This window comes from Pteropus alecto, unplaced genomic scaffold (assembly GCF_000325575.1).
Source record: "Pteropus alecto unplaced genomic scaffold, ASM32557v1 scaffold3, whole genome shotgun sequence".
Lineage (NCBI taxonomy): Eukaryota > Metazoa > Chordata > Mammalia > Chiroptera > Pteropodidae > Pteropus > Pteropus alecto.
Window position 1 is genome coordinate 44,933,027 of NW_006442484.1, and position 10,411 is coordinate 44,943,437.

The following is a 10,411-nucleotide window of genomic DNA, read 5'->3' on the forward strand; positions in this document are numbered from 1 at the left end:
AAAGACAGGACTGGTGGGGGCGGGGGCGGGTGTTGAGAAACACTAAAAGAGAACAAGAGCTCCTCTGTCTGGAGAGACCTAAGAACAGCAGATGGAGGGGAGAGGGCAGTGCAAAAGAAGAGGCTTGTACCTCTCCATAGAACTACAGAGCCATCTGTGTGGAAAATTCAGGATGACAGGCTTCTACGTATCCTGCAAGTCTCCTTACTATATAGAAACGTCTGTTTCATCCTTCCTCTTTATTACTGTATTATTAATACGTGGTGCTTCTTCTTGTTCTTTTGAAATAATTTATCCTTTTAACTTCAACTAAAAGAGTGAACTGACAAGTTGAAAGTCTCATTCAAGGAATATAACCTAAAGTCACTAGTGAATTTTTAAACATTATAATAAAGGGGAAAAAAAACACTATAAATTGTGTTTTATGTTTCTCATCTTTAACTACATATTTTGCACACATCTGTAATGAGCACCTTTATAATATCTAAATGTGAGAATATTAACAAATGCCATCAAAGACTTAAATGGGTAGTATCACCAAAAACAACTTATAACAGTAGCAAAGTCGATTCCATCAAAAAAAATTTTTCTCAGTACTATTAGCAATGCATGAAATGTCCTATAAACCACTGACTTCAGATTTCTTTGGGGGTTTCAGCGCCTTCTGGAAAACAATCATTAGCATGAACTTTTAGGTTCCACTACTTAGTGACTTCTATTCAGCAACTTTAAAAACACTTAAAGGCAGTTTTTAAATGGAGAAATAATATACAAACATCCTATGAACTTGGCTAACCCACAAAGGTCTGAAAGGGAGCTTGACCAAGGAAGGGCTTCCCTTTACTGTCACCCTGCCAATGGCTTGAAAAAGTCTAAAAGAACAGAAAACAGATATCAAACGAAGTACCCATTATCCTCTTATCTTTAGTGCAGTCTCTCAAGAAGTTTTTGTCCAGGTAAATAGTGGACACACAGCAACATTAAAGGGACCAGCAAATCCACCTGGATTAACAAGCTGTGTTTGTAGACACTGTTTGATATCCCTTTTCCTCTGCTTTGAAAGTTGAAAGATGGATGAAGAGGTTTTTTATAGAATATAAGCAGGATAAATCCAACCAGAATTTCACCAGAAGCTTTTGAAAAAAAGTCAAGCTGACAAAAGCAAGCATTTCCCAAAGTAAATGATATCTCTGCCCTTGACATGCATCAGTATTGCAAAGACATATGTATTTCTTCCTTTAAAGACTAAAAATAAGATCATTAGGCAACAAAAACAATGTATGAGATTTTGAGATGTTTAGATTGTAATCTTGATTAAAGTGTTATAAAGTTAAAGAATAGAGAATGCTTTATATTTCTGATCTGAGAATTGTTAACCTACAGAAATATTGTGGTTTAACATCTGCTATGTGCGAAGCACTGCACTAAGCATGGTGAGTACAGAAAGGAGAAAAAATGAATTTTACCTTAGAAAAATCATCAGGCTAGAAAATATGTGATAAAGATATATAACTACTAGGAAAGGAACACACTGACCAATGTCACAGGAATGTTGTAGATAAGATGATAAAGAATTCAGAAGATGAAGGGATTCCTTTTGAATTGGTGACGGGTGGGGAGGGCGGGGATTATAGTATTGAAAGGAAGGGCAGAGCAAGAATTGGAAATACAGAGAAAGAAATAAATATGGAAGCTATTTCAAAGTCCAAACTGCAAGAGTTAGCAGCTGACTGGGTATCAGAGGCAAGGGAAGAGAGGACAGAAGAACACCTACCAGCCAAGGATTTGGGGCTGGAAACATATGGGGTTTGAAGTGTCTGCGGGAAATCCTGATAGAGGTTTGGAAGGTGTGGAAGGAAGGGAAAGGCTGGAGATGGAGACTTGGGAATCATCCACATAGTTTTCACTGTTGGAAGCCCATATACTCCCAGAACTGAGAAAGGGAGTTCAGTTCTTGAAAAAGCACTGACATTTCAGGGGAGAAAACTGAGGAACAGTGAAAGGGAAAAAAAGGAGTAGCAGAAAAGACAGGGTCTTAAAAGATATAAGAAAAAAGTTTAAACAGAAGAGGCAATCAAAAAGATCAAATAGTGCAGAAAGATCAAATATGAGGACTGAGGAAAAGGCTTTGTTTACTGGCTATTAATTGATAAAGCACTTCCAGTAGAACAGAAGCAGAAAGTAAGGAGGCTGCTACAGGAGGCGCTTCTCCTTAGGCCAGGCTCCTCAAAATCCTCTTCTTGACTAGGCCTCAACCTTCGTCCCAGGCCCTGCCAAGCCTGCAGTCCAAAGTTAGCAAAAATTCTGCTAAGTAAGTTTAGAAAGAATCCCACGCTCTTGATATCTGATCCCTCTTTACATCTAATCAAATTCCTCATCCCCTTGAAATCTGATCTCCCTGGCCTGCCCTCAGCAAGAATCCTGTTAGGTCAGTTTAGCAAGAATTCTCCCCACCCTGATGTCTCCTCTCAATAATTTTCTATCCACCTGCCCCCAACTCCCAACCTGCTCACTTTTCTTCCCACTAAAGTCGAATGACATTCCCAAATGTCTCTTAAATAATTATGGTAAATCACAGTGGCTGGGAAGAGATGGTGTAGATGGGGGTTAAAGGGCAGGCATGCAGGAAGAGGAAGTGGAGCACGTCCAATGCTCTCTCAAAATCCTCTGGAAAGAGGAGGGCCACTAATAACTCATGATGGTGCCTGAGAGGGTTCTAAAGTTGAGGAAAGGCCTTCTCACGTGACTGAAAAGCAGAACTATAGCCTAAGGGAAATGATCCAGAGGAAAGGAAGAAATTAATGACACATGACAGAGAAAAACAAATGCAAAAACTTAAATTTTCTTTTATTCATTTAAAAATATGAATGTTTAAACTGTTGTTTATATCTGCTCTCCTAATAAACATGAAAATAGGAACATTCATGTAGCACACAAATTTATTCCTATGAGAGAAATATTATATTGTTTTTGTTTTCAGACCTCTAAAAGGTTAAGTTAGCCATTTTCATATTGAATTCCTACTCAATTTGATTATGTTCCCAACACTGTGAGAGTAAAACATGAACAAACCAATCTAATTTATGTGCTGTTCCTTTGTACCACTGAAATGAAAAGGAACAACAGTTTAATGAAGTGGAATTTGTTATCTAATTATGCCAAATAATTTAGAAACATCTGCTGGTGGTTAGTAATACTATAGTTAAACCTCAAAGCCTTTGTGAGCTTCCAGTTGGGGAATCCATATCAGAACATGAAACCAAGGGATAATAATAATAGCACATTTACTGAATTTTTTTTAAAAAGATAAAAAAATAATGAAAAATAACAGGTGTATGTATATGGATTTGGGCCTTAAAATTAACACCCAAATTTAAGAAATATAGATTACTGTAATACCCAACATTCATTCAAACGTTTTATTGAGTAGCTGGTACACATCAGACACTGGCAGTTGTTAAGGGTACAGCTAGCTCTGTCACAGAGCTAGCTGGCCACATCCCCTCATCCTGCTTTATTTTTCTTTATAGCACTAGCCACCTGATACATTGTACTTTTTTAAATCACCTGTCTCCCTCCAATGCAAACATAAGTTCCTTGTGAATAGGAACTAATATGTACCTAGCACATATTAGGCACACCAAATTCATTGAATGGATGAGTAAACAAATCACAAAATAGGAAAACACATACCAAACCTCAACGCTACTCCTCAGAGAAAAACATGAAATAGCACATTTCTTGTTTTTACTTCCTTTTCTCACTCCATGGTACCATCCGTTCCTTCCCCCAATCCCAAATATGCTGTGTTTTACTGTTTTGCTTATTGCACCACTCCCTACAAGTCCCTCTTAGTAATGCCCCAACATCTAAATAAATACTTGCCAGTTTCTTTTTTCTTACAGTGTAGCTCCCTGAGTCAAAAATGCCCTGTCTCACTACTTTAAGATCTTCAGTCCACAAATTAAAATCATTCTTTCATTCAATATGAAGATAAGTATCTATATTTAGCATGTTATTCCTCAGAGGTAACATGCTAAAAATCGTGCTTTAACATTAATGGTGTAAAATTTATCCACCAGGGAAGGCCTTGAGGGGAAACAGTTCCATTAGGCAAATGTTTCCATACCCCTTAAATGGACATCTATGCCACCTACTTATCACCTGTCCTACCTAGCACAAGTGACTTCAAGTCCTAAAATCATCTCAGACAAAGTAATCTCACAGCCATTAAGGAATGAAAAACAACAACAACGTTCTATATAAAGGGATAACATAGAAAGAACATACATACTGTAAGGGCTGAAGATATGTGCTAATGGCAGAAATGGGAAAATCACTAAAGATTAGCAGTTTAAAGAAGAGGACCCATGTGGTTTTTGAAATATCATTTGTGGTTATAAAAATCTATCAAAGCAAAAATATAGTTCTTGGACTACATCCTTTTTCTGTTTGCTTTTGTATCACAAAACATATAGTCCAATGAAATCCAAAGGTAAAAAGTCAAAGTGGAAAGGGAAAGGACCGACTTCCAGTGCAGCTGGATAAAACACAATGAGGTGGCCCCTTGCCACGCCACTGAGCAGCTGGCGACAGGCCTGGCCTGACTCATCTTCCCTTCTCCCGCAAATTACTCAATTGTCGGCATTAACTCTTTCCAAGAAGTGCTTACTTTTCTAAATTTAAAACTACCATTCGAAATAGGTAGAGGCATTTTTAACCTATCAATTTTTACTTTTTGTTCTTTGTTCCTAGGGAAATAAAAGAAAAAAAAAAGTTCTAAAAGAATGAAAATTTCTAAAGATTCTTGGGTATAAAACTAGACTTTTAAAAATAGTGTTTTGCTTTTTACAGTTTAAGTAAATTTTCCTTCTATTCTGCCCCTCCCACTGATTTTTTATTAACAACTGCTTGATGTTGAGATATCATTCACATACCATAAAATTCACTTTTAAAGTATACGACGAAGTGATTTTCAGTATATTCACAAAATACTCATTCTGTTTTTTAAAAATAAGGAGCCAAATTAGAAATGTATATATAATAAGCTGTAACTTTACTTTTGTCAGACATAGTTTTTTCAACATGACTTTTCAATGTAAAATAGGGTCACACCATCCTGTTTTCTTAGTTTCTTCCAATTCTGTTTTAGGGTTAGTGTAGAATTATATATTAATAAATAAAAATCAAAGTTTATGAAAATCATTTTCTATATAAGAATGACTTACATCTGGTAATTTGGTTGTTAATACCAGGTTCCGGGACTTGTCTTGAATTGAGTTTGTAAAAAAGTTCAGGAACTTCATTTAGTTTATATATTGCAGATAAATAATAAAGTTTTTTTAAAGGTGCTGTTACTGATACTTCACATAAGATCGAGAAAACACCAATTACCCATATTGAAAGATATATTTACCAGAGGAACTTGGAGAAAAGCTACATGCACACTCAACCCCGACAAGAAATGCTTTGTTAAGGCTGCTGCTCTCAAGATGACAGTAACCTGTTAATTCTGAGGTTAAACTGACCTGATGAAAAATGTATAACATTATACTGTTATTCCTTCAGAATTATTATTATATGACAAAGTATAACAGCATTTTTCTGCCTAATTCTCTTACAATCGCTTTAGATTAGTCTAAAATGTGTTCTCAATGGGGGTAATACTGCCCTCTCATTGCTCCTCAAGGGTGCAAAAGCTGGCTTTTGGGAGTCAAAAAAACTCTTTATGCAAAGCAGATATATATATATATATAGTCCAAAATAAATAATACAGTATATCTCTGGTATTAAAGTTTCATAGAGAGAACAATTAAGAAAAAAATGTCTAAAAGGCTTTTTATAGAGTGGTTTTAAAAGAAAAAAGGCTGAGAAATACTGATCTAAAAGAAACTGAAATTTTTCTTGACAAATATGTTGAATTTTTATAACTACTCGCACCAGTATCTTCTATCTTCAAAGATTAGGCTGCTTATAGAATGGATATTTGCAGGGACAGACTCAAAAGACTGCATTACCAATACTCCTTGTACACAGATGGTGACTATCAGAGTTACAGCAACTAGAATTCTTTTATCTTCCTTACATAGGACCAAACCTCCAAACATTAAAAGGAAACTTTTAAGCTGAAATATTAAGTTTTTTGACACCAGTAAGAGAATGAACATAGACAAGTACTAAAATAAGAATGCTGATTTTAATGACAGCTGAAAAGATGAAACAGTCTATGAAAGCAGCTGGGCTCTCACCATTGGACCATCTTGCTTCTTAGGTAACTCCCTCTTACATTCTTTGATGAGCAACGTCTGAAAAATTAAAATGTCAGCAGAGAGTATATTCAAGTGGGAGTTTCCTATAAAAGTAGCTATTGGTCAAATAGGTTATATTGAAAATGTGCAGCTGACTTGTCTTTTAAAAAAATAAATTTTAACGCCAGGACAGTCATGTGAAATCAGAAAACTTCCTTAATTGCATCACAAAGAATACACCATTGCCATGTAACTGCTCCAAAGGATCTTTACAAAGATGCCCACAGGCCAGTGTATCAGGGCTGTAAGAAGAGATGACAAATGAAGTAGCATAATGAAAGGTTTCTATAGCAGTGTAAGAGTCTGAGGAAATAAGGTAAGAAATTTCAGTGAAGTGTCAGAAGTGATCTATGGCAGTGATGATGGTGACTACACAGTAATGACAGGAAAAAGGAAAAAGGGGAGAGGGGGCAATGCCAGAGCTCATTCTACCCACACAGAGAAGATAGTTACTGAGGGTTCAGCCAGCCCAGCTGGACTATGAGTTACCAATCTCATCAGTTGGTCTGGGCTGTAAACCACAGCCCCATTTAGCTATAAATGACAGAAATACCTGCCAAGGGATGACCTGGCAGGATGCTTTTTCACCCAGCTGTCAACTAAGGCTCTATTGGTGTGGCCAATCAGGACATTCTGTCAGGTACGCCAGCTAAAAAGTCCTAAATTAGACAATCTGAGACTTTCCTTTGAGCCACAACATGCGCTTCCCTGCCAGAGGAGGTCTAACAAAGCCTATATGGAATCAGGTAGGTAGGTACAAATGCTATAGGTCTGGAATGTAAGCTATAAGAAGGCAGGGACCTTGTCTCTCGCACATTGCTATAGATATTTGCTGAACAAATAAGCAAGGTGAGTAAGCAGAGTATAAACTACATTTGGATAATTTTTTTGATATGAAGATTTAAAAATGATTCGTATCCATGCTGATGATTGAGGGGTGGGTTCATTTGAAAAGTGAAGAAAAATTCTTGCAAATTCCTGAACCTTCAAAAATGTACATTTTCAAATCCCAAATGAGACTGTAAAATCAGGAAAGATTAGGGTCTGGGTCTGCTTCTTCTATCACAGAATAAAGCAGAAATTTGCATTAAAAATATCCTTTCAAGCATCAAAGGTGATTAATAATGAATACAAAAGACATTCTTTACTCTTCAACTTAATTTGACAATTATTTTATTGAGTTCCTACAACATTCTTACGTGAAAAAAATTAAATGTATATAAATGTGAAATTGTAGTAGATAATTTTAGAGGCTCTCATTTTTTCAAATGAAGCCAACTTTCACTAACTTCCTATAAAAAGAACACTCTTTACAATTTTAAAAACAAACCTGGATGGAAACATAAAACACAAAGTAAAAAAAACTAGACTCTATTGCTGGCTGCTATGCCCTGAATTGTGTACCCCTCTCAAATTCATATGTTGAGACCCTAATCCCCAATGTGATGGTATTTGGAGAGGGGGCCTTTGGGAGGTACTTAGGTTTAGATGAGGTCATGAGGGTGGGTTCCTCATGATGGGATTAGTGCCCTAATAGGAGAACAGAGAGCTTGCTTTCCCTTTTTCTCTACCATGTGTGGATACAGCAAGAAGATGAATGTCTGCAAGCCAGGAAGAAGGCTCTCACCAGGAACTGAATCAGCTGATAACTTTGGTCTTGGATTCCAAGCCTCCAAATCTGTGAGAAATAAATGTCTGTTGGATAAGCCACCCAGTTTGTGGTATTTTACTATAGCACCCAAGCATACTTAAGATACCATCCTAATCAACTCACAGACACGACAGGGTCCTGGCACTGGTTACTTTGGGGAGGGCTTAGGTAGAAATCTATTGAGATCTGACTTGGTAAGTCACGTCTGTCTAGTTTCTTGTTCCTACCTTCTCTTCATCGCCATCTCAGAGAACTTTGATATCTCATTGCTCCTCTGTTCTAAATTGGTTATTAAGAGTAAAATTTAAAAGATAAGAGGTACTTCTGACTAAGACCAACTAGTTAAATAGTAGTAATATCTAAAATAAAATCCATTCCTTCTAACCCTTGAGAACTGCTAACATATTGGACAAGTTTGAGAAACGCTAGCATTCATCCTTTACACAATGGTTCTTAAACTCCAGTATACATAAGAATCACACGGGAGTCCCTTTAAAATTCCCTTCCCTGAGAAAGACAGATAGATCCTCTTGGTCTCTGGACAAAGGAATCCACATTTTTAACAGACATCTCAGATGACTGATGAGTGGAATGCGACCATACTTTTGAGAGCAGCTGCTGCCCTATCACTACTGGAAAAAAAAAAGAGCCTCTGCACACAGGTGTACTTTGTTTTTTATAACAGAGAAATGTTCTTAAAAATTATAAATTGGATTTTGTAAAGTAAGTTTTACTTTCCCAGAAGGTAACTTTAAAATTTTAAAGATACTCCATTCACTGTGAGGGGTGGGTGTGGTTTCTTATATCTTCTAAAGATCAATTTTCATGTTCTTCCTTTCATCATCTTTACTTCAGGAGTTAAAGATTTAACAATTTAGGAATCCTTTGAAAGGACTTACCACATATTCCACTTCTCCCCAATTTATCTGTTTTGTTCAACAAGAATGTCACTATTCTAAAAGTGGTTAATTTGTAAACCTTACTTTGAAAATACAGACTATCTTTTTAGGAAAGTCAATGAATTTAGTCAGAAATAGCTTTAAAGAGAAATTTACTTCTGGAAATCTTACTGCTATGTATTACCTATAATAGTGTAAGATAAAAGCTTCTTCAAAAGAAAATAACAACTATGTAAGAAAAATCTTCCATCATTTTAATTCTTGTACAAAAAAAGTCCATACTTAAAGAAAATGCTTCTACTAAGTAATGCATATGAGATAGTGTACTGAAAAACAGCAGTGATATCTTTATTATTTCTTTCAGAGAAAGAAGAAATATTTTTTAAAGCATCTATGGTGAACCAACACCAAATAAGAAATGTCATTTCTAGTACTGCGGGTATTTGGGCAAAGTAAACATGGCCCCATTTTGATGACTGGTAAACTGTGTTGTAGGCTCAGTTTTGCCACCAAAGGGCCATGTGACCTTGGTAAATAACCTTTCTGGGTCTAAATTTAAGTTATAAAGTAAGATTGTTAAATAAAAGTAACTTTGATTCCAGCAGATTAATTCACTGAAGTATTTACATCAAAAAGCATCTGTGGTATGTGATGCCTATAAAGTGCTTGATCAAATGACATTATTAAAACATAACTGGAAACTTGATACTGTAACTTACTAAGGCTGTCCTTGTAGCTATCAGTTACATATCACTCACTGTACTTTGCTTCTTTGAAAAACTGAATTCTTTGAACATCTAAATTTTCACATACTGTATGCACTGAGTTTTCTTAAAACATAGTACATATGTACCATAATCTGTTTCTGTAAAAAGAATGTATCTTTTCAGTCATTTCCAACCCATTGTCACTGCTGACGCTAAAAGCAAAAAAAAACACCTTGAAGTCTTAACCACAGAAACAATAGTGTTGCAGTAATTACATCACAGAAATAACATTTCTTTCCTGAAATACTCAAAGATATTCTCCTGAGGTTACTTACTTCCAGTAACCAACTTTCTTCTGTCTGCTCTCATATTCGTTAGAGCAAACATTTTCAATTTTAACAAATATTAAGTGGACCACTTATTCTAGTTTCCAACGGAACATAGAGTCTAAAAAATTTCCCCCAAATCCAACAGGAATCAACACACGCATTTGGCAATTTCAGGGAGGCTGGGATGCACAGACATCTTGTTCAAAATAAATAAACTTTCTAGGTTCTTTATTTACAGACTTGAGAAACGTAGGTTTGGAATCGACCACCTAACTTTGCTCCCAAGTTGGCATCTTAGATAATCCTCCGTTTACAAAACACTCAGGACCTCAGAGCCTCCCATCCCAGAATTGGCCAGGGGCGCACACGCCCATCGGCCCTGCCGGGAGTGGAAACAATGGGAGAGGCGCGAGGGACCGAACCCAGCGCCCTAGGCGCCTAACTCCACCGCCCCGGCTCGCGCCGGTACCGCGCGCCCCGTCCGCTGCCCGGGCCCCCCCGGCCCCCACCCCAAGCT

The 10,411-nt window shown here is 36.8% G+C and overlaps 1 protein-coding gene across 1 annotated transcript in view; it reads right to left on the bottom strand.

The window, feature by feature from the left end:
- Positions 1-10,411, bottom strand: part of CHN1 (chimerin 1) — a 148,005-nt gene that overhangs the window by 137,325 nt on the left and 269 nt on the right. The window lies entirely within an intron of this gene.